This window comes from Jaculus jaculus, chromosome 1 (assembly GCF_020740685.1).
Source record: "Jaculus jaculus isolate mJacJac1 chromosome 1, mJacJac1.mat.Y.cur, whole genome shotgun sequence".
NCBI lineage: Eukaryota > Metazoa > Chordata > Mammalia > Rodentia > Dipodidae > Jaculus > Jaculus jaculus.
The window spans coordinates 86,668,314-86,693,196 of NC_059102.1; the positions used below are offsets into that span (position 1 = coordinate 86,668,314).

At 38.0% G+C, this 24,883-nt stretch overlaps 1 pseudogene; it reads right to left on the reverse strand.

The window, feature by feature from the left end:
- LOC101607728 overlaps window positions 1-24,883 on the reverse strand; it is an 86,353-nt pseudogene that overhangs the window by 44,385 nt on the left and 17,085 nt on the right.

Genomic DNA, 24,883 nt, shown 5'->3' on the forward strand with positions numbered 1-24,883 from the left:
ATAAGGACTTGTTTATCCCAGAGAGCGCTCGCTATTGGGCTAGCGGAAGGCGAAAGCCGACGCCATCTTTAGGGTGCGGCACATCACAGCTCTCCACAGTTCCCCCTTTTTGTTTTAAACGAAACAGGTGAGAGTAGAGGTCTGAGCTCTGTAGTGAAATCCAGTACCGATTTTTCCAGAGACGGGAGTAAGGATGGATATTATGGGGAAAGGACGGTACTAACCTGCTTTCTCTCAGATATGCTCTCCTCTAGGCTGCTAACTGCAGGCGGCATACCTAGAGTGCAGTGCTTTGCCTCACAACCTGAACGTGCTGAGTATTCTAGCTCTTCATGACAGCAAGCCATGCATAAGGGTACTGTCCTGCCTCAATGGCTGTAAAGGCCTGAATAATCATAGCTGCATTCCTTTGCTGTGTGACCCTCATCTTGCATAGACACCACAGGCCCACCAAGAAGGCCAGCACCAGGAGACCAGCTAGCGGAAGGATCTTCATGTTGGACTTTTCTGGTCAGTCTCTCAGGCACCCACACTGGATCCTGATGATCCTGCAGAAAAACACAAACAGACCCTCTCGTCCACGTCAATACAGGATCAGGGCCATGCCATGTTCCCGTGAGCACATCTTTCCATTTAACACATTAGGGTACTTTTCTTAACTTTTAAATTCTTTGACAAAAGCAGCTCCTGAAGAGCCAAAAAAATTGGGTGCGAATGAGAAGCGCCCATAGTTACTTTTACCTTTAACTCTGCTCACTGGTCCATAGTGACTTTACTTTCGGTTCGCTATCACCGCGAACTCTTCTTCGCTCTCTTTTTATCTACAGAGTAGAGCACAAGTTGTCACTTCCCCGTGATCTTTATTGTCCCACCTTACCTTAGGGAACTTACCAGTGCTGCCCTGACTGCAAAAAGTTCTGAGCCTCCTTCGAGAGAGAGGTTCCCCGTATGGGCCACCACTTGTCGCGACCACCTCGACCAGCAAGAATGACGCGACCCAAGAGCTCTTCTTTAAGCAGTTTATTCAGGAACCTTGAACAATCTTCTGACCCCGGGGAGAGCCAACCCACAAGCTAAGTAGTCCTGTGCTAGCCAATCCTAGTGAGCCACGTGGCCCATGCAGATAGGTCCATGATTAAGGAAGCAGAATTAGTTAAGCAGCCTCAGCCAAATAAGGACTTGTTTATCCCAGAGAGTGCTTGCTATCGGGCTAGTGGAAGGCAGAAGCCGACGCCATCTTTAGGGGACGGCACATCGCAGCTCTCCACACTTTTGTAAATTGTTTATTTTATCCTTAAAAATATGCATTAAAAAGTTAATAGGCTGGTATTGTATATATGTAAGTAGAATGATTGAGATGGGGAGGGGATATGATGGAGAATGGAATTTCAAAGGGGAAAGTAGGGGGGAGAGAGGGCATTATCATGGAATATTTTTTATAATCATGGAAAATATTAATAAAAATTGAGAAAAAAGTTATAGAGAAGTCACTTAACTAATTTATCATAAATACCTTTTAACATGGCTTCTTAGCTCTTCTTGAAAATATTAAGTCTAAAACAAATTAAATCATCAGTTTGGCAAGATGCTAACAATCCAATAATACTTAAGGTATCTCTCCCAAACACATCTCATTACCAGCTCATGAAGAGGCAGGTCTAAAGAGAAAACCTGTGTTCTGTTTTTGAATGAATGGAAGAAGAGAGAGATCATGCAGCCTTCAGCAAAGAGTGCCCTACTCAAAGAACATGCTCAAAATAGCAAAAAAAAAAAACAATATGGTTCACAGTGAGAAGCTCATCCTATTCAACAGAAAATACAATGTTCTATTTCTTGTACTTGTCTTTAACCAATTGAAATAAGCAAACATCACTGCTATTTAGAATCTGTTGCATTCTTCTCAAGGTACTCAATTGCATTTTATACTACTAAATTGGCCAGAACCCTAGATATGTAGAGTCATGATTTGGATACATCTCCTTATTATGTCATTTAGTGAATGTGTCTCATGTGCAAGTTTTAGTTTTCCTCATTTTTAGAATAGAGTTTATAATAATAACACATGCTTTTCAAAAAATATGTTAGATTAACATCACTGTGACCAGATACGTGAGACAATTAATTTATGAGGAGTGCAGTCAGCTTACAGCATGACTATAGATTCCAGTCTAAGACAATACAGCCGATTACACTGGGCCTTGATAAGTGCACTGGATGGCAATAGCAGAAGCCAGATGTCAGAGCAAACCATTTGTACCATGATCAAGGTACACATAGTCAATAGGACTGACTGAGATCCCACAGCCTCCTTCAGGAGCACATCTCTAGCAAAGTAAGTATCTCCCATTAGATCTTACCTCCTTAAGTTCCATAGGGCTTTTCAGTAACACTTTGAGAAATCAAGTCTTTAATCCATAGACTTTAGGCAAATACAACCTATGTTTATACCATAGCAGGACAGTTGTAAGTTGTTTCAATTGGAAAATAAATGTGCAGAGCAGGTTTGCAGTGACAAAAGATTGATTTATTCATCTAGCATATGTTCATCCAAACTGACTTCCTTCTGCCTCACAAATTTTGTCCTCAGTATTGGGACTATAAACTTGGAAATCATATCCCATCTCTATAATACCTTGTCTTCCACAAGAGCCAATATTTAAGCTATCAATGAGATTTGTTTTTTAGATAAAGTTTATATGAAGTGCAGGAAGAGCAGAAAAATGCAGTTATATCTGACTGAAGTTGTTAGAAGAACTTCAACAAAACAGACATTAGCTAAATAAAATGATGCATAAACCTTCACCATCTCATGAAGCAGTGGGAATTGAGTCAGAGACAATTTGGAAAATAGGAGCACATGGTAAATTTATCATTTGGAACTCAGGATAAAGAGATGTAATGGAAAAATAGGAAGTCATTGAATCTTAGCATGAGAAGGAGGCTGAAAATGGCTTCAGAGGAAAGATCAAAATGAAAACTAATAAACCTATGAAGAAGAATAAGAAGTAGCTACAAGAGTCCAGGGTGGCCCACCAGGGGAAAATGTTTTAGGAAACTTATAGATGAGAAAGTTCCAAGAATAAAAGTGGCAACAGCAGCAAGCAAGCAAGCTGAGTTAACAAACAAGAAAAAGGCAGAACTCCACATTGATTTAAAACCAAGACTCTGTGATGAAGATGTAGAAATGAGGAATTATCTCAATGGTTTAAGATGTGAGCAAGTGAAGAAATGAAAATAGTTAAGTATTTTCTTCTCTTTGCCTAAAAATGGAACAAGTTGGACAACTTGTCAGGGAAGAATGTTTAAAGAAGAGGGTTGGGAAGCATTGACTCTTATTTCAACCAGTTGGCTAAGAGAAGACAGAAAAAATGGTGCCTTAACCAAGGAAGATAGTGTTGCAGTCAGGTTCACATTGCTGACAGACCCAACCAAGAGCAGTCTGTGGGAAAATAGGTTTATTTTGGCTCACAGACTTGAGGGGAAGCTCCATGATGGCAGGGGAAAACAATGCCATGGGCAGAGGGTGGACATCACCTCCTGGCCAATATCAGGTGGACAGCAGCAACAGGAGAGTGTGGTAAACACTGACAAGAGGATGCTGGGTTATAACATGCATAAAGCTGCCCCAACAATATATACTGTCTCCAGGAGGCTTTAATTCCCAAATTGCCATCCCTAGCATTCAGAACACCTAAGTTAATGGGGGACACCCAAATCAAACCACCAATTTTGCCCCTGGCCCCCATAAACTGATAAACATCCATGTTGTAAAATTCAATGCATTCAGCTCAACTTTAAAAGTCCCCACAGTTTTCATCAATTTATTGATGATTAAACATCCCCATAATCCAAGGTCTTTCAACTGAGCTACAATACCAACCACTGCCCCCCGCCAAAAAAAACCAACCATAGTGGCATAGAATAAACATTTACACTGCAAAAGATGGCACTGGGTATAGCAAATAAATATTCAACCACTACAAGATTTAAACAGGGAAAACATCAAGCTCTGTAGCTCCCACACCAACAACTCTAACCAGTGACATGTCTCTGGACTTCCAGTTCTACCCCTCTATCTAGGCTACACACAGTCCTGGAAAACTTCATCGGGGCCAGCAGCTTTCCTTAGCAGCCATCTTGTAGCCCCAGCACCTCCACTGGGTCTCCACTGCAAGCCAGGGTTCATCCTCATGGCCCCATGGGGTCTCCATGTAGGCATCCAGCAAACCTGCTTCACACTGTCCAGGGCCATTTCCAAAACACAAGACCATATTGCACACTCAATGATCCTCTTTTTCCTGCATTTCTTATACTCCACAAAACAGGTGGGGTGCATGTTTGTTAATCCCTGGGGGAATAAATCAGATTTTGAATAACAGGACACTCCTCAAGCACTCAGGCCTCTTCAAAAGAATCTACACTCTTCCTGTTGCTCCAGTGCAGGTCAGCTGGCCCAATCTCAGTGGTTGTTATCTCTCAATTTGCAGGTGAACAGGCAGCAGTTTAGAACCAAATACTCCATTTTTTCTGTGCCATATCCCTCTGCTCACACCAGTCCACTTCTACCAGTGCAATCCTGCACAACTTATCAGGACATAGTCATAACAGCAAACCTCTCAAACTGTTTCTTTTTTTTTTTTTTTAAGTTTTTATTTATTTATTTGAGAGCGACAGACACAGAGAGAAGGACAGAGAGAGGAAGAGAGAGAGAATGGGCACGCCAGGGCTACCAGCCTCTGCAAACGAACTCCAGACGCGTGCGCCCCCTTGTGCATCTGGCTAACATGGGACCTGGGGAACCGAGCCTCGAACCGGGGTCCTTAGGCTTCACAGGCAAGCGCTTAACCGCTAAGTCATCTCTCCAGCCCTCAAACTGTTTCTTGCCTGGTCTCGCAAAACTCTTTCTCACCCTCATAAGCCAACCTAACAGTCCATAGTTCTTACTGCATTCATGTCTTTCAACTCTGACCAGAATAGTTCATCAAGCTGTACTTACAGGACAGCAAGACATCTCTCATGCCAATGTTTTGAATCCTCCCACATTCTTCTTGAAAATCAGCTCCAAGAGGCCAAAGCCACACAGTCAGGTGTCCAGCAGCAATCCCGCTCCTCAGTACCCCTTTGCTGTCACAGCCAGGTTCACATTGCTGGTACAAATCACCCAGCCAAGGCAGCTTATGGGAAAAAGAGGCTTATTTTGGCTACAGGCTCAAGAGGAACCTCCCCAATGGCAGGAGAAAATGATGACATGAGCAGAGGATGGACATCACCCCCTGGCCCACATAAGGTAGACAACAGGAATAGGAGAGTGTGCCAAACACTGGCAAGGGGAAAGTGGCTATAACACCCACAAGTCCACCCCCAACAACACAATACCTCCAGGGAGCTTTAATTTCCAATGGCTATCAGCTGGGGAGACTGGCATCCAGAATACCTAAGTTTATGGGAGATACCTGAGTCAAACCTCCACATATAATATATTGGAAGCATATATTTTTTAATTTTTGTCATTTTTTAAAAATTTTTTAATTTTTATTTATTTGAGAGCGACAGACACAGAGAGAAAGACAGATAGAGGGAGAGAGAGAGAATGGGCGCGCCAGGGCTTCCAGCCTCTGCAATGAACTCCAGACGCGTGCGCCCCCTTGTGCATCTGGCTAACGTGGGACCTGGGGAACCGAGCCTCAAACCAGGGTCCTTAGGCTTCACAAGCAAGCGCTTAACCACTAAGCCATCTCTCCAGCCCAATTTTTGTCATTTTTGACAAAGCAATTGTACACATTTATGGGATGCAATGTGATATTTTGAATTCATGTGTATACAAAACATATAACAACAAAATAGGTAATAAACTTTTGTCATTTCTTTATTGTGAGTACACTAAAATTTGTCTTATAGCTATTTTGTGATAATACATTGATGACTATATTCCCTCTGTGTTTTTTAGAACAGAATAACTTTTGCCTCTAATGCTAAAACTGTGTTTATAGACCAGCCTCCCCACCCCCAATGTCTCCTCCTTTCTATACTCCCCAGCATCTGGAAACCTCTCTGCTCCACTTTTTTTTTTTTTAAATTCTGTTTGATTTAATTTATTGTTCCAAAGGACTACATCATTTATTAAAATTAAATATTAGTAAAAAGGCAGCTTTTATATAATATCCAAAGGTTTTAATTCTGTGATTAATAAACATTTTCAAAAACATATAATATCCATCAAAAATGATCTTAGCATTCATTACTGTTAAGAGAGCAGCTATTTTTAGAATCCATGTATGAAAATTGCTTTGAATGTATTAAGATCATAGGGAAGTAGAACTATAAAGAATCTTCTTGATTGTATAGTCTTTGTATTTATTTTGTAGATGATGAAGTTATTAGCCAGAAAAATGACAGCCAGGTACTTTTCTGAGGTCCCTCAATGTAATCAAAACTTGAAAGTCTAGTCACATACCTCTATTTGCATGTTATTCAGCTATTAATATTAAACTAACATTAATATTTAATGAAATGGGAAAACATTTATGAGATAATAAATTTTGGTTACTGATTTTATGCCATCAGTATTTCCAGTGCTGGCGGCCCTTTCATCACTGGTTTAACTTCTACCCATGATGGCTGGCAATGTGTATTATTTCATTACAAGTTAAAAAATCCAAAGGTTTTAATTCTGTGTTTAATATTGCATATAATAACTAAATGCTTTTTCAGACATTTTCTTTATCAACCCTTTATGTACAATGAGATACAGTACATATAGAAAAGGTGGAATAAATGCCTATTTCCCTCCCTATTTATTAATTTTCAGAAAAGTTTTTGTCCTACTCTCCACCAGTGATGGCTAATGAGGCCAGCTTTTGTTTTCTTTCTGTTTGTTTATACTTTCAGTATCACTGTGATCTTAGAGATATTTATGTGTTTCAGTCCAACTGAATTATTCTTTATGATTCTCAAATTATCCCATATTACTTTAATAGAAACCCCTTATAGTTTATATTGTGTTTGCTTTTGTTTGATACCATTTCATTCATCTTTAAATGTCTCCTTACACTGGACTATAAATATAGTGCAGAATACTTGGTAGCAGACAGGAGGACCTGAGTTTGATCTTTAGCACAGTGGGGTAGAGGATCACTGTGAGTCTGTAGCCAGCCTGAGACTACATAGTGAATTCAAGGTCAGCCTGGGCTAAAGAGAGACCCTACCTCCCAAAATTAAAAAAAAAGAAAAGAGGAAGTCTCCTTGCTTTCTAGGCAAGAATGTAATGGAAATTCTGGTTCCAATGGTAAGGTATGATTTGTGAACATTTGGTATATGATTTTTGCATTTAAATTCACAAGTGAGATTGAAGATATATATTGAAGAGAAAAAACTATATATACATACATGTGTATTTGTGTGTGTGTCCTGTGTGTTGTGTGACATGTGTCTTGTCATCAAAATTTAGTAACCATGGCTGCAGAGATGGCTTAGTGGTTAACGTGCTTGCTTGTGAAGCCTAAGGACCCAGGTTCTATTTCCCACATACGCCAGATGCACAAGGTGATGAAGGTCTCTGGAGTTCATTTGCAGTAGCTAGAGGCCCTGGTACCCCATTTTCTCTCTTTCTCCTTTCTCTCTCTCTCCCTTCTCTCTACCTCCTTCTCTCTCTCTCTCTCTCTCTCTCTCTCTCTCATAATAAATAAATAAATAAACTTTTAAAAACATTTTAGTAACCTCACAGACAAGTTAAAGAATAGTTCCTCTTCTTGAATACTCCAAAATAACTTTGATGAAGAATGGAATTGTCTATTTCTTATCTTTTTATTCACCTCTAAAACTTCAAGAACATGGTTTCTGTGTGAAACATGTTAATACATGGATCCCATGTCTGTAATAATTATTTTAGCACTAGCTTAGCAGTGATTTAAATAAAAGAAATAATTTTAAATATTTTTCCATAGCATTTTAGGTGTTTTCTATTGGGAGAGTTATCTTAGCACATCTGGTACAATATATTGACTCATGGTTTTTTTTAAGTGAAGGAAATATGTAAGAAAATGTTTCATTTACCCTAGAGCCTAACTCTTCATTCTCTTTTATTGTTGAATTGCTGAGGCTTCAAAGTCTTGGTTGTAAAGTCTCTTTCCTCTCACACAACTTCCCGTCCCATTTTTCTTGCTTTCTATCATGGCAGAATTATTCAAGACATGTTTATGGGCTTTCCAACAGAGCTTTAAAATAAAAGATTGGCCACAAAATGAGTTCCTGGCTAAGTTTTCTTTCTTAGATATTTAGAAGAAATAAAGAACTAAATCTCTGCGAAATTACAGAATCTGAATTGTTAGGAAATCACACTGAGTTGCAAAAAAGTAAAAGGAATTTCCAGTTAATCCAGGGCATGATAGGTATGGCTGGTAATTTTTAATTGGTTTATTTAAAGATATTTTCACTGCAGTTTATTATTTAAATATGATTATAATAATATTGCCAAGGCTATTAAAATGCATCAATTTTGTTTATATTTATTTACTTAAGAGAGATCATTGGAGTACAGGTATTCCAGGGCCTTCTGCCACTGCAGAAGAACTCCAGATGTGTGCAACACTTTGTGCATTGGCTTTGCATGTATACTAGGGAATTGAACCCAGGTTGTCAGACCCCCCAAGCAAGTATCTTTGAGCACTTAGCCATATCCTCAGCCCATCAATTTTAAATTTTAATTCTTCAAAATATATTTATGCTTACAAGAAAGCAAATATTTGATGGCCCATAAAAATACTAACTAATCGGCCAGGTATGGTGGCACACACCTTTAGTGCCACCACTCAGGAAGCAGAGGTAGGAGGATTGCTGTGAGTCTGAGGCCACCCTGAGACTACACAGTGAATTCCAGGTCAGCCTGGACTAGAGTGAGTCCCTACCCTGAGTAAAAAAAAAAAAAAAAAAAAAAACAAGATTATTGCATCTGTATTTAAAATACCTTCCTTCTAACAAATTTATTGTAATGGAAACATACCCTTCCAACAAAGTAAGAGATTTTTATTATATTCAGATACAGATTGACTTATGTATTTTCAATCTAAACATTTTTACTGATCATTTTAAAAAATAAATAACTTACTGGGCATGGTGGTACACACCTTTAATCAGAGCACTACAGAGGCAGAAGTAGGAGGATCATTGTGAGTCTGAGGACAGCCTGAAACTACATAGTGAATTCCAGGTCAACCTTGGCTAGAGCAAGACCCTATCGGAAAGAAATGAGAAAAAGAAAGAAAGAAAGAAAGAAAGAAAGAAAGAAAGAGAAAGAAAGAAAGAAAGAGAGAGAGAGAGAGAGAGAGAAAGAAAAAAGGGATAGAGAGAAAAAGAAAGGATGGATGGAGGGAGGGAATGTGGGAGTAAAGGAAGGAAGGAAGAAATGAAGGAAGGAAGGGAGGGAGGGAGTGAGGGAGGGAAGGAGGGAGGGAGGAAGGAAGCCTGGCATGGTGGTATATACATACAATCTCAGAACTCGGGAGGCTGAATATAAGGCAAGCCTGAGTTATATACACAAACCCAGTATCCAACAGAGAAAGAAAAAAGTAGAGGGAGTGCCTACATTTCTGACCAAGATGAAGTATCAGTGACAAAATTACTCATGTGTGAAGCAAACTGAAAGCGGACAATGGACATGATATATAAAACAATGGTTTTTATGGGATACCAAACAACGAAGGGTACTGAAGGATCAGTGATGTTAAACAGATCAGGAAGCCCTGTGATTGTTCCAGCTAACCTCCTTGACAGTGTACACAGGCTGTGTGGGGGGCAGAGGAGGAAGCTGCAGAGCCTGAAAGTTATCAAAGTTGTGAAGATGAGGTTTTAACTGGGAAGACCAATACAGAGCTCGCACAATTATGACAAGGAACAAACCATACACAGAAAGAAAAGAGACCTGATGAACACACACACATGAAAAGTGAAGTCCATTGCCAAAAAAAGAAATTGCAAATCCAATTAGACAAAAAAGTGCTTTGCTCACAGAGTAAGGGGTGATGCCTATTTTTACAAGCCAAATAGAAGCTTCATAAACTGGGATACTTTGGGTATAGTGCTAGGAAAGTTTTGCCTCATAAACAGAGAATAATTGACTCTAATTTGAACATGATTCTGATGTTGTCTAACAAGATCTAAAAGCAAAACCCAGAATGATCAAACTAGTTCTAGGTAATTAATGTAACCTAGAACAAAGCTTTAGGATGATTATTTGAATACAAAAATTTCCAGTACAAAAATAGGTGAAATTAACAGCACTTGAATCCAATAAAAATTAGCAGGTGTACAAAAAATAAAATAAAATAAAATAAAATAAAATAAAATAAAATAAAATAAAATAAAATAGGGGTGGTGACACAGCTTGTGAAAAATCAAATTCAATCAATGAAAGCAACAAAGAATCGTCACAGATAGAATTAGCAAACAAAGACATAAAAACTTCGTGTTTCATGTTTTGAAAAAGTAGACATAAAAATAGATACAAAGAAAAAGAACAAAATCAAACTTCTAAGACTAAAAACGCAATTACCAAGGCAAGTTTCCTGGATATGATTAGTAATAGATTAGCTATCACAGATGAAAAAAAAAATTCAACTAAAATGTAAAGATTCAAAGTGAAATATAGAGAGGCAAGGTTAAAAAATTTTTAAAGTCTCAGTTATTTCTGATACAACTTCATATAACATAATATACATGAAAAATTGAGTTATGGAAGGTGCAAGGGTGGAAAGGAGTTGTTATTTGAAGGAATAATAGCAATAACTCTTCCAAATTTGTTAAATAAAAATAAGCCTTTGAGTCAAGAATCTCAACAAACTCCAAGCACAAGAGCATGTCACAATCAAATTGCTTACAACCAGTTGCAAAAAAAAATCTTAATGCAGCTAGAGAGAATGACATCTTTAAAAAAAAAAAAAACTCTCTATATTAAAAAAATAATAATTTGTTTGTGGTATATGTGTAGAATGGTGCATGCATGTGTATTTGTGTGTACAGATGCAAAAGTGTGTGCCCATGTATGCAGAGGCCAGAGGAGAATGTCAGATACCTTCTTCTGTTACTCTTTTGCTTTGTTTCCAAATGAAGTGGAGTCTCTCATTAAACTTGGAACTGCAGTTTTCAGTGAGCTTCAGCAATTCTAACTTTGCTTTCTTCATGATTAGAGCTACAGGCATGTACAGCCACTGCTGGCATTTTATATGGGTGCTAGGATTTAAACTCAAGTCTTCATGCTTGCTCAGCAAATACTATTACCCACTGAGCAGTCTCCCAGCCCTTAACCTACTATTTCCTGATGATTGCCTGTGATAATTTGTAGACTCTATTACATCATAAAATAACCAAATCACAGCTAATAAATCAGTACAAGAGATAAATGGAAGCATGAAAAATAGTCAAGCAAAAAGGATGTGGAGTGCTGGAAAGGTGGCTCAGTGTTTAAGGCATTTTCCTATAAAAGCCTAAGGATTTGAGATCAATTCCCCAGTACCTCTGTAAAGCCAGATGCATAAGGTGGCACATGTGTCTGGAGTTCATTTGTAGTGGCTAGAGGCCCTGGAGTATTCTCTCTCTATGTCTCTCTCTCTCTCTCTCTCTCTCTCTCTCTCTCTCTCTCTCTCTCTCTTCCTTCTTCTCGTCCTCCCTCTTTCTCTTCCTCACTCTCTCACAAATAAATAAATTAAATAATTTTATAAACAAAGTAGATAGGGAAAGAACAGCACAAACACATAGCAAGGTGATAGATTTTAACCTAATCATAATCATATTAAATACAAATAAAAGGTCTAAATAACCAGTGAAAAGTTAAAGCTTGTCAAGTTGGATAAAATATGACTCAAATACATGCTGCTTGCAAAAAAATAAACTTTGAAAAAAATGGCATGAATATGAGAATAGTGAGATACAGCACACTAATATTCATTCATCATTAAGAAAACAGCAATGGATATATTAACATCAAACAAAAGAGATTGCACGCTAAGGAATATTTGCAAAATTAAAGACTGACATTTGTAGTGATAGCAGTCAAATTAAAGGAGAATATAGAAATCCTAATGCATGTACATTAAAATGGAGCATCAAAGTACCTGAAACAAATGCTAAATAAAATTTTATGAGAAGTGAACAAATCCCAAAAGGCAGACTACAATATCCCTCCCTGAACTAATGTTAGCTCAACTAAAGAGAAAATAGGTAAAGGTATGGAAGACTTGGTAAACACAATCAATAGATACATCTTAACATTATATCAAGACAAATTCTAGACCATTAGGTATGTTTTAATATTAAGATGCAAAAAGATCCCAGTCACACAAAGTGCGTTTTCTAATTAGTACTGAATAAATGAGAAATGAAAAGAAAAAGATCTCTGCAAAATATTTGTCAATTAAATATTCATGGCTAGTTAGTCATGGTTCAAAGGTGAAATCAAGGGCAGTTAGAAAGAACATGCATTAAGAGTGTCACAGTCTCAGTATAAAAGGAAACATCACATTAAAATTCAGGAGATTCTCTCTTAGGAGGGGGAATTGATGGCATTAAGCAAAGAAGAAAGGTCACAAAACAATGACTTCAGCTTCTACTTTAAATGAGAAACTAAAATGTTAGGACTCAATGAGACGAATAGAAAGCAAAAGAAAAGAAATAATAAACATTAGAGCAAAAAAACAGTTAAAAGTAAAAAATAGAGATCATCAATAAAACCTAAGTTCCTTGGGAAAAAAATTAAATGCGAAATCACATAGCAAAGTGAACTCAGAAAAAGAGAAGAATTAAAGGAAGCACAGAGATATAATTCAGACTGGTTACAAATACATAGAAAAATAAATAAATAAATAGGAACACTACTGTCACTTCCAGTCAAATTCAGCAACACACATGAGGTGGACCAAATCTCAGGGAAGTCTTGCACAGGATGAAATAGATACTTTGAATACTAATCTAAGTAGTAAGTAAATTGAATTTTATTAGTCCTTTCAAAACAAAGTAAGCTCAGATCCAAATGGTATCACTAGAATTTTCCGTCACACATTTAAACATGAAATAATACTAATTTTACACAGTGTTATGCAAGAGCTAAAGAATAGGAGAAAAGTCTCCATCTCATCTTATGAAGCCAGAGTGAAGCCCCCCACACACAACTGGTAACCATAGTAGGCTTAAACAGAATAACACAGAGCACCAAAACACTTAACAAAATGTTATCAAAACAGAGTGATATAGCAAAGAAAAATATAATAAAGTTCAAGTTATTCTGAAAATGCTAAGAGGATCCATTATTTTTTATTTAAAACATCAATCCATTCTGACATCCTAACAGTTTAAAGAAGAAAAATACTACCAAGTGATGTAGAAAACGTACTTAAGATTTTAAAAGCACAGGTTAAGACATCATGCCCAGAGCACAACAAAAAAATAACTGATGTATAAACTACAACCCCATGGAGAATACCTACAACCCCACTGAGTAGTGTCCCCAATGGAATGGGGGCAGAGAGGAGGAAAAAGAGGGTACCAACACATGATGTATCCATACAAAACATCTTGTTAATACTACTAATAATAAACAAAAAAATTAAATAAAATATTAAAAAGCACTTAACAAAAATCGTATTCACAGCAAACTCTCAGCAAATTAAGAGGCTCTGGTACACCCATACTCCCCTTCTGTCCCTCTCAAATGAGTAAATAAAAGTATTTTTAACAACATACAATTATGGGCTGGTGAGATTTCTCAGTAAAGGTGTTTGCTTGCAAAGCCTGGTGGTCTGGGTTCAATTCCACAGTACCCATGTAAAGCCCAGATATACAAAGTGACACATGTGTCTGGAGTTTGTTTTTAGAGGCAGAAGGCCCTGGCTTACCCATTCACTCCCTCTTTTAAAAAGAATATGTACTTGCGGTAGGTCGGCTCTCTGAGCGCAGGGCTGCCTCGGCTGCGCCGGGGCCCTCCGGGCGAGTGCAGAGCATGTCCTTCAGGGTCCAGGCGAGGCGCGTTCTGCAGCGGGTCCCTGGGAAGCAGCGATTCGGCATCTACAGATGATGTCTACCTTAGAAAAGCCTCAGAAAGACAGTATCAGAGAAAGCTGGAAGATGCAACAGAGATTGAACTTCAACTGTCAATAAAGCTTTCATTTTACATGTGTGTGTACATGCATATGGGAAGACAGAGGACAATCTTTGGTATGGTTTCTCAGAAACTCCTGTTTTCGGATGGCAGTGACCTTGGGATGACTCAAAAGGCATCATGGTGCTGAGAAGAAGTGACAGAAGAGTGTTCAGCACTGAAATAGTTCTATTACACCTTTCAAGGCTCAGGGTCCATTGCGGAAGAGGTGGCGGAAAGAATTTAAGAGCCAAAGGAAGGGTAAGACTCCTTACAACATGCTCCTCCAGATACAAAATGGCCTGAATATCCATGACCTCGCAGTGCCTGGCACTACCTACACAAGACCATTGTAATAGGAGGAAAAGATGATGACATCAAAATGAAACAGATACTGACTGAGAGGGGGAAGGGGTATGATGGAGAGTGAAGTTGTAAAGGGGAAAGTGGGGGAAGGGAGGGAATTACCATGGGTTATTGTCAACAATTATGTAAGTTGTCAATAAAATTAAATTATAAAAAAATTAAAAAGAATTTATAAAAAGAATATGTAATTGTGATTGCCTATGTAGAACATCCCAAAGAACCTATTAAAAGGTAAACAAACTCCTACAAGTTTAAGTGAGGTCAGCCAGGTCACAGGGTACAAGTTGATCACAGAAGGATTAGTGGTATTTATATGTATTACTTGAACAAATATGCAAAATTTTAAATTCATAGGGACATCACAAAAATGAAATTTGACTATGTCTAATAAAGTACATACAAGAAATATATTCTTAAAACTAAATAAAATTTTGAGAAAATCAAAGAAGACCTAAGTGAATATAAAGGCATATTTTTCTTATTCATGGACTGGCATATTTAACTTGATAATAATGTTAATTCTTCTTAATTTGTTGTATAGATTATCTGCCATTCCAATCCCAAACCCTGATCAAATAGACAAATTGATCCTTAAATATATGTGAAAAAGTAAGAGAATTAGAACACTTAAAATAATTTTTAAAAGAAACCAAGTTGGAGGAACTGTATTACTCAGTTTTAAGTCTTTATGCAGGTACAATATAGTATTGACAATGAATATATAGATAAAAAATACAACAGAACAATAGACTAGAAACAGATTCATAAAAATATGACCAAATTATAATAACTAGTATAATACTAAATAGGTAGTATTAAACTTGTTGAATGCAAAAGGATAGTCCTTTCAATAAATACTGTTAAGAAATTTGGGCATCTATATGCCAACAAAAAAATACAACAAAACCCTCAGATCTAAAACAAAATTGACTAAAAATATCTAGGTGAATAATATAATACTATAAAGTTTTTAATGAAAAGGTAGGATGAAAACTTTGTTATCTAGCATTGGGCAAACAGTTCTTATATGGGACAGAAATTCTCAATTCATAAAACAAAAGATTAGGAAGCTGAACAATCAAAATTAATATTTTTATCTTAGGAAGTAGAAATATATCTACCATATAATCCACCACTCTTCCTGTCAGGTATTGCTCTTGAAAAATAAAAACAGGCTTGGATAAAAGCATGTATATGAATATTCATAACAGCTATATATATAATCATCTCCATCCCCAAGGTCATATTCAACAGAGAAATTGATAAACAAATTAATACATCTGTACCGTGGAGCATTACTCAGCAATTATAGGAGGCAGAGTACCAATGTATGCAGTGTAGCAGTTACCTTCTCAATTGCTGGGATAAAACCCCCAACCAGAAACAGCTTGGGCTAGACTAGCAGACCTCAAGTTCTGCACCCAATAAAACACCTCCTCGAACAAGGCTCCACCTCCCAAAGACTCTACAATCTTCCCAACTGCCACCAGCTGAAGGCCAACTATTCCAAATGAATGAGGGTATGGGGGACTTATCATATTCACATGCAGTGACTTGGCTGTATTTCAAAGGCATTATACTACCAGAAAGAAGCCTTTATTCATTTATTCATTTATTTCTTTATTTTTGAGGTAGGGTCTCACTCCAGTTCAGGCTGACCTGGAATTCACTATGTAGTCTCAGGGTGGCCTTGAACTCACAGTGATCCTCCTACTTCTGCCTCCCAAGTGCTGGGATTAAAGGCGTATGCCACCATGCCTGGCTTGTATTTTTTTTTAAGATTTTACTTTATTTTATTTATTTATTAGAGACAGAGAGAGGGAGAGAAAGAGAGAGAGAATAGGCACACCAGGGACTCTAGTTACTGCAAACAAACTCCAGATGCATGTGCCACCATTGTGCATCTGGCTTACATGGTACCTGGAGAATCAAACCTGGGTCCTTAAGCTTAACAGGTATGTGCCTTAACCACTAATCCATCTCTCCAACCCTTTAAAAAAATTAGTTAATTAATTTATTTGCAAGGACAGAGAGAGGGTCATTAGGCTTTATAGGCAAGCACCTTAACTGCTGAGCCATGACTCTAGCCCAAGAAGCCATTCTTTAAAAAGTTGCATTATTGTATGATATTTATTTGGCATTCTTTAAAAACAAACTTCTAGAGCATATTATTGCAGTCAAGGCTTGAAGTGGCAGCCAGGCTTGACTATGAATGGACAGATAACATGAGGAAATTTTGGAGTGGGATGTAGAAATCCTTCTGTAGACTTAATGTGGTGATAGGTCTACAAATCTATGCACTTATTAAAATTCATAGAGCTGCACACTAATCCCATTTATTATATAGTAGTTCCAAACTATTTCTTAAAATTAATCTCACCACTCAGAAATAACTGCCATAAGTAGGATGTTTTACGTATGAAACATACATTTTTTAACAGAATGAGTGGGATCATAAAGTACCAATTGTAATTTTGTATGAACATCTTTTCTTATAAGTATACTATCTTTAGCAATTAAAGTCTTTCAAAGTTATACACTTTAAAAATGTAAAGTGTATGGGCTGGAGAGATGGCTTAGCGGTTAAGCGCTTGCCTGTGAAGCCTAAGGACCCCGGTTCGAGGCTCGGTTCCCCAGGTCCCACGTTAGCCAGATGCACAAGGGGGCACACGTGTCTGGAGTTCGTTTGCAGAGGCTGGAAGCCCTGGCGCACCCATTCTCTCTCTCTCCCTCTATCTGTCTTTCTCTCTGTATCTGTCGCTCTCAAATAAATAAATAAATAATTTTTAAAAAATGTAAAGTGTGTGCCTTATATGAATGAAGCTATTAAAAATGACCAATATTACAGGATATTCTTATTATAAGATATGCATATAATATTAATAATGAAATAACATTCCCAAACATATCAGCATGTAAAAGGGCAATAGGGATGGCAAAATTCCTTTTTTAATTCAGAGCAAGGTGTGAGTTATTCCATGATGCATGTGCACATTGTGGGTAGAGGTGTAAAGAACAGGAAAGGGAGGTAGAGAGGAAGGCTCACAAGAACTGAGAACCAAGGAAGAGCAGTAGATGGAATAGCATAAGTAAATCATATCAAAATTATTGAAAATTGTAGTAGTAAGCTTTATGTTGTTGGGATGAACTTCCAAACCAGGCACAATTTATGGGAGGAACAGGATTTTTGAAGCTTATAGATCCAAGGGAAATTTTATAATGGAGTAAGTAGCTAGCCCCCTTTTACAGGTCCATGTAGAGAGAAATACCACCACCAGCACCATAAGCAAGCACACCCCAGGAGCCCCAGGCAGAGCTGAAGCATTCTGCATACTTTTGGCTGGAATTCAGATCCACCCCAGTGACATGCCTCCCCCAACAGGAGTCTCCCTGTTAGGGGCAGAAACTGCAAACTCAATTTTAATAAAATCTGACTCTACTAGGGGACATAAATTCAAACTACCACATTCTTCCCCTGGCCTCTAATAAGACTCATCTCACACTGTAAATTATATTCAGACCAAATTCAAAGGTCTCATAGTCTCACCTGAGATTTAAGATTGTCTCTTAACCATGAGTCCTGTAAAATTAAACGAGTTAAATACTTCTAACATATAATGGTACAGAGTAAACACTTCCATTACTATAAGGAGCAACAAGGAGAGACTGGACCAATGCAAACTCAACCAACACCATAAACAAGTACTCTAGAAACTTCAGACAGAGCCCAAGCACTCTGTATACCCATAGCTGAAATTCAGATATGCCCCCAGTGACACCTGCCCTCAAGAGTCTACCTGCCAGCAGCAGAAAATACGAACTCAATTTCAATAACACCTGACACTATTAGAGGACATAAATTTAACTACCACAAGACTTAAATTTAAAGTGATAAAATCTAAAATTTCTTTATATAAAATGGTTCCTTGTGGGGAAATAACCGGCATTATAAAAGACATATTTCAAGGCTAATTATCTGATTGTGTTCATTTAATAAAGGTTGTGCATCAACCATGTAACAATTACTAAGAAGAGTATTAACTTATCCCTACATGAGGTGATAAGGGATTGGATTCAAATGGTGCATTGACTATGACCAGATCATTGTACTCCTGGAATGAGCCCTTAGATATAAGAGCATGTGGGGCTAACAGAGACAACTTTATTTTATGGTTATAGGAAAATTCCTGTTTGCCAACCTGCTTTTCCTCAAGCTTAGATATGAATGATAGCAAGCCCCTGGCTCTCAGTTGCTCTCACCTATTGGTCTTTGTCTCAAGGTAATAAGGAACTTCAACACTGCTGATTAGCAATGGACCTGCTGGGTGGGAGAAGATCTGAAAGAGGGGACACTTTTTTTAGCACTTGGTACAAAGGAGACTTTACACAGATTACTGAGTAAATGGACACATCAAACCTTTTAGTTACTTACAAAGGTCATTTCTTGAAATACTACAGCATAAAGGATAAGGGCTGGAGAGATGGCTTAGCAGTGAATGTACTTGCCTGCAAAGTCAAAGAACCCAACTTCAATTCATCAGGACCCACATAAGCTATATGCACAAGGTGGCACCTGTGTCTGGAGTTTGCTTGCAGTGACTGGAGGCCCAAGCACACCCATTCTCTCTGTCTCCCTCTCTCTCTCTCCCTCTCTCTCTCTCTCTCTCTCTCTCTCTCTCTCTCTCTCTCTCTCTCTCTCTCTCTCTCTGCCTCAAATAAATAAATAACAATTAAAAAAAGAAAATATGAGATGGGTATGGTAGTATAATCCCATAATCCCAGCACTCAGGTGGCAGAGGCAGGAGAATTGGGTAATTGGAATACTAGGTTTCATTATAAGACCTTGTCTACAAAAGCAACATAAAAAAAATCTCACCCCCCCCAAAAAAACCACCTATCTCAAATGCTAACTTTGACTGAATATTAATGTTTTCTGGAGATCTGGATTGAAATTGAAGGTAAGTCTGGGTTTCTTGAGAAAATGTGCTGTGGCATAGTCATTAATGTCAATTTATGTCACACAAAAGGAGTGGAAGACGCGAGGCTAACCAGAGGCTCAGGACTAGGCCAGATCAAGACTGAGGCCTCATGACAAGGGGAAAAGTTGAAGCCTGTGAGCCCCGAGCTCCTGAAGAAGGAGATGCAGTGATATAGGTCACATGTCACTGGAATCCGTTTCCCAGTTTCTTTCCTTCCAGTTTGCACATATCCTTCACATGTGCCTGGAGGGGAGAGGCATAGGATGTGGCTTTAACTATTTTCTGTAGACACATTTAATATTACAAGCTCAGAGTGACATGGATGAGCAACTACTTTTCAGTTCTAGGTTTGAATTTTGGCTCTGTTATTTACTAGATCTACAATGTTGGACAAGATTTAACCTTTCAGAACTTCTTTTTCTAACTTATAAAATTAGAAAGGTGATAACTTGTGAAAAATTTTCAATAATGTAAATAAAATAATAAAGCTGGTAAGGTGCTTTATGTGACTATATGTCCCCATAGACTCAAGTGTTTTATTAAACTTGTAATTTGGCTGTCCAGCTGCCTGGCTGGAGAAGATGTGTTTGGAAGAGGATCTGACTACACTGCCCAAAGGTATGCACTGAGGTCTGAACTCTGTCTGTTGCTGGTTTGTTCTTGCTGCTTTTTGGTTTTGCTGCCTGGTGGTAGTTTCTTTCTCTCCTTGGATTTATGAATGTAATCCAGATTCTTCCACCATGGATGGAACTTCCGTGGATCTGTAAGCATGAAATAAATCCCTTCCTCCCCTAAACTGTGTCTGGTTTGGATGTTCATCCCAGCAACATGGAGCTGTCTACAAGAGCAGGTATTTAATCATAGTGGTTATTAAAAGTTATTCAAATGCAATACCATATCTATCAGTGAGATATCACTGTTTTATGGTAACAAACTATTATAAATGATCAAGTATTAAACAAATATAAAGTTAGGGGCTAGATGTGGTGGTGCACCTCTTTAGTCTCAGCTTTTGTGAGGCAGAGGTAGTGAAATTGGCATGAGTTCAAGGCCAGCCTGAGACTACATAGCAAATTCCATGTCAGCCTGGGCTAGAGAGAGAGACTCTACCTTAAGAACCAAAATATATATAGTTAGTTGGACATGGTAATAGTTCATACCTATAAGTCCCAATGACTGAGTACATGGCTGAGGCAAGATGATCATTTGAGGACTTCCTAAACAATACTATTAGATCCTTTCTTTAAAAAAAAAAAAGTTTATTATGTATTTAATTTGTTTAGGCTGTTTCAACAGAACTTGCTGCATAATTCCAGGAAGGTCATTTCAATATTAATTAGTGGACTGCTGCTACATCTAGCGATAGCTTTATGATATGGAACTAAGTGAAATAATGGTATCCATTTAAATGTTATATGGCCTATATCTGTTAAACATGTAATAAAATTGGCAAGTTACAACTGCATCCTGCTCATCTCCTTTTCATTTCTCCCTAGTCTCCTATAAAATCTCCCTGGTGATTTTATTTAGTTAAATATGTACTATGACCTGCCTGTTGAATAATATCTTACATACACACAAGCAACCTTGAACAGGGAAAGTATCTGTTGTGTATTTGCCATTCTGTGGGTATTCCTGAGGTTTCCAAAATTCCTAGCAACATCCACAGAGGCTCATTCTTTGTGATCTAATTCCGTAGTACCTCCTGTGAGTTCTTCATGCTTCTAACTCAACCCCTCCACCTAGATCAGGACAAGCACATGGTCTCGTCTCTGAAAAATGTTAAGCTGTGTTTTAGTGGCTCTAAGATACATCCTCCCTGTGGGTTTTGTATAGTTTCTATAATCAGTTTTTAAAGAATACAGTCCCTGATCTGGCCTTTATCTTACTGAGCCTCACTTATCATCCATAATGCCTTATTCTCCAGCTGCTTTTAGACACTTTCGTTCCTTGGGACCATTTATCATACTTTCCTCAGCACCCAAGCTGCCTTTGCTAATTCTCATAAAAAGTCACCCTTCAGAATTCAACTGAGGTGTTGTCAGAGAAGCATGCTGTTCTTCTCTTTCCTCAGGTCCTACAGTATGCAGTGTGTCTGCTATCCTAGCATGTGTGGTACGTTCAGTAACTGATTGCCTTTTTACTCACCATCCCACCACTATAAATAACTACTTAGTAGTAAAGGCTGTTTCCATGAGTAAATACCACACCTCACCCCCTAACACTCTTTCTTGTGGTTGACAATAGCACTGAGTTGTTAAGCACTGTTAAGCAGAGAGACTTCTGGAGGATCCCACTTGCCTTCAAGATACCCTGGGTGCAAGACCTTTGTAAAGTGTATTAGAACTCCCTCCTGTTTGTAGGGGCCAATTCCTTTCATTTCTTTCCTCTTCCTGGAAATCTCTTTAATTAAATTTTCCAAGGTTTTTTGCTAGTGACCTAAAGTTCTCAGGGGGTTATATATGTAGGAACTAACCTGGCCCTGAGCCTAAAAATAGTTTATTGCTTCAGAGAGAGAAATTACTTTCTGGACAATTTAAACTGGAATTTCTTTCTGCATACACTTTAGGTAATAATGAAATAAACCATAAATTATCCACACTCTAGAAAAAAAGGTCTTTAAATATGTTATAGGTCATCTAAATAGAGAATAATAATTTTAAGAGATAAAAACAACGAACTGATTACCATGGAATCTTTGGACCAATTGCTTCCTATTTAGATCTTCACTGCTAATAATGGGTTAGATAAATAAATGTGTTCTTATTTGCTCTATCTCTCTCGTTTGTTTCTAACATTTTATTAACAATTTTCATACAAGTACATAATGTATTTTGATCATACTTCTGTGCCATTGCTTTCTTTTTCCCATCTCCCTTTCACTGGACCTCTTATTCTTTCAAACTAGTGCCACTTCTATTTTAATGTCTTGTTCATCATCCAGGATGACATGTTGATGGGTCAAATATTGTTCAGGTAATGACAGCTGCTATGAGGTCATTAATACCATGATCATTCAGTGTCCAGAAGACAACATTCCAAATCACTCTTCCACATCCTTTTGATTTTAAATTCTTTCTGCTATTTTTCTAGTGTTCCCTGAGCCTTGGCAGGTGTGGTAGGGATATACAATTTAGTGCTGATCACTGTCTCTTTTAGGCATTCTGATAGTTTTGGGTCTCCGCAATTGTCACCACCATCTGCAAAAAGAAGCTTCTCTGATCAAAGACGAAAGTAGCATTAATCTATGGACATAAACATAAACATTTAGAAGAGAAGTTGATGGGCACAGCACAACCACTTAGCCAAACAATGGTAGAAGCTTTACCTCTAGGGCCTGGGACCTTCTGAGTCATAGGCTTTTGACTAGGTTTTCAGTATCAGGAATAAATTTCCTACCATGAAGCAGGCCTCAAATCCAATCAGTGAGCAGCTAGTTACTCCTACTACAGTCATGCCAGTATTGTACAAGTGGGCACATCTTGACTTGCTGGCTAATTGTGTACCTTATAGGGTCCACTGCTGGTTAAGACTGGTGATGAGTTTTATTGAAACAGAGGAACTTGCATGACTACATTATTTATTTACTCAAGAAACCTTTACTGAGACCCCCTTGGAAGGTCTGTTCAAGGAACTTTACTATGTACTTTGATGAATTCAGTTCCTTGAGGACCATATATCCCAGCTGGCAAGGAAGGAAGATTCATTTTAAAGCAAAAGAGGGCCTATGCCTTAAGAAAAGTACAGAGTTATGCTTTTAAAGTCAGAGGGAAAGAAGGTCACATTTGTCTCAGCTGCATTACAGATTATTAGATGGTGATACCAAATCTTATAAATGTGCAAGAAATCCATAGCTTACTTGCAATGCAGGAACAAAATTAGGGTGGTTTCCATGACCTTTTAAAAGAATTTGAAGATTTTTGAACACATACATGTCTTCAATCCTGAATTTCATATCTTTATTTTCTAATGAGAGATTAAGATAAATATATCTTTTAATGACATTTTTTCTTCATGTCTTTATCCAACAGGCTAATGGGTAGAGTTTTTGGTATGTTAATAGTGCTTCTGAGTAAAGAGCAAAATTGTAACTCAACATGAGAACGTTTGAATTACTTATTCAAAGACAAGCTAAATTTAACCTGAAAGAAATTATTACTTCAGTGGTATCTCTGAATGTCTTCTAAAATAAGATCAATTTCCCTCTGTCTGGGATATTTTAGATATGGTCTGGCCTAATGGTGAGGGAGTGAACAACAAGCTCAACTATGAATGCTTTTTCCATTTCCAAGTCTTTCTGATGACCTCTGCAGCCAATCAAAATGCAAGAAACTGGGGCTGGAAAACAACTGCCCTGTTGAACTCATGGTTGAGAAGATCCATGCGCTGCCCAGTGACACATTCAGTGCACAAAACACTGTGCGAAGCAAAGGGACTGGAAAGATGAGTCTTGCACAGTTGCTGTGAGACCACTCGAGGCTTAGTGGGAAACAGTAAGCACACATGACCATAAATCAAGATGTAATTTCATAAGTGACCAACAAAAGTACATCAGGATAGGTAACTATTCAGCAAAGCCCCACCAAATTGATGGTATTTGATAATATTAAATACTAAAACCAGAAGTTAGAAAAAAAAAAAAAGAAGGATCAAAACACCATGCATAATGTTCTGTTTATCATACAAAACTGAATTGATGCACCCACTGGAGGAAAACATGCTCTCTGCGGTCTGTCTGCCAGTGATTCTTGTTGACTATCATGGCTTGAACGTGAAATGTCCCCATAGGCTCATGTTTTAATCACTTATTTTCTCCAGCTGGTGGTGTTGTTTTGAAAAGCTGTAACCTTTAGGAGGTTGACCTTGCTTGCAGGAGTGGTCAGCAGGAGTGGGCCTTTGAAGATGGTAGCCAGGCCTCCGGTTCCAGTCAGTCTTTCTGCTTCCTGGTCCACAAGGTAAACTGTGAGCTGACCTGGTGTGTTCTTCCTTCACACCACGAGACTAATGCTTTGGAACCATGGACCCAAATCAATTTTTCCTTCCTTAAGTTGTTTTCATTACATATTTGGGTCAAAACAGTACAAAAGTAGCTAATACCTTGAGCCATGTAGACATACCTACCCATATGCACCTACGGCCAGGGCAGGCACTATTTCTTGGCACAGTGTCAAGACTTTTGTGGAGATATTCTAGAACCACTCATTTATAGAGCACAATAGTCTTCCAATTTGTTGTTTTTGGAGCTAAATAATTTATGTCTTGTAGTTTTAAAGTGTTGGGGTTTTCAGATGTGTTCTCATTCAAATAAATATCCATGTAAACAATGTTTGTATAACTACCTATGTTTAGATACTAACTGGCAACCGACTGAAAATAAGCATGTTATTAAAGTAGGTATTACAATGTCAGTCCACAG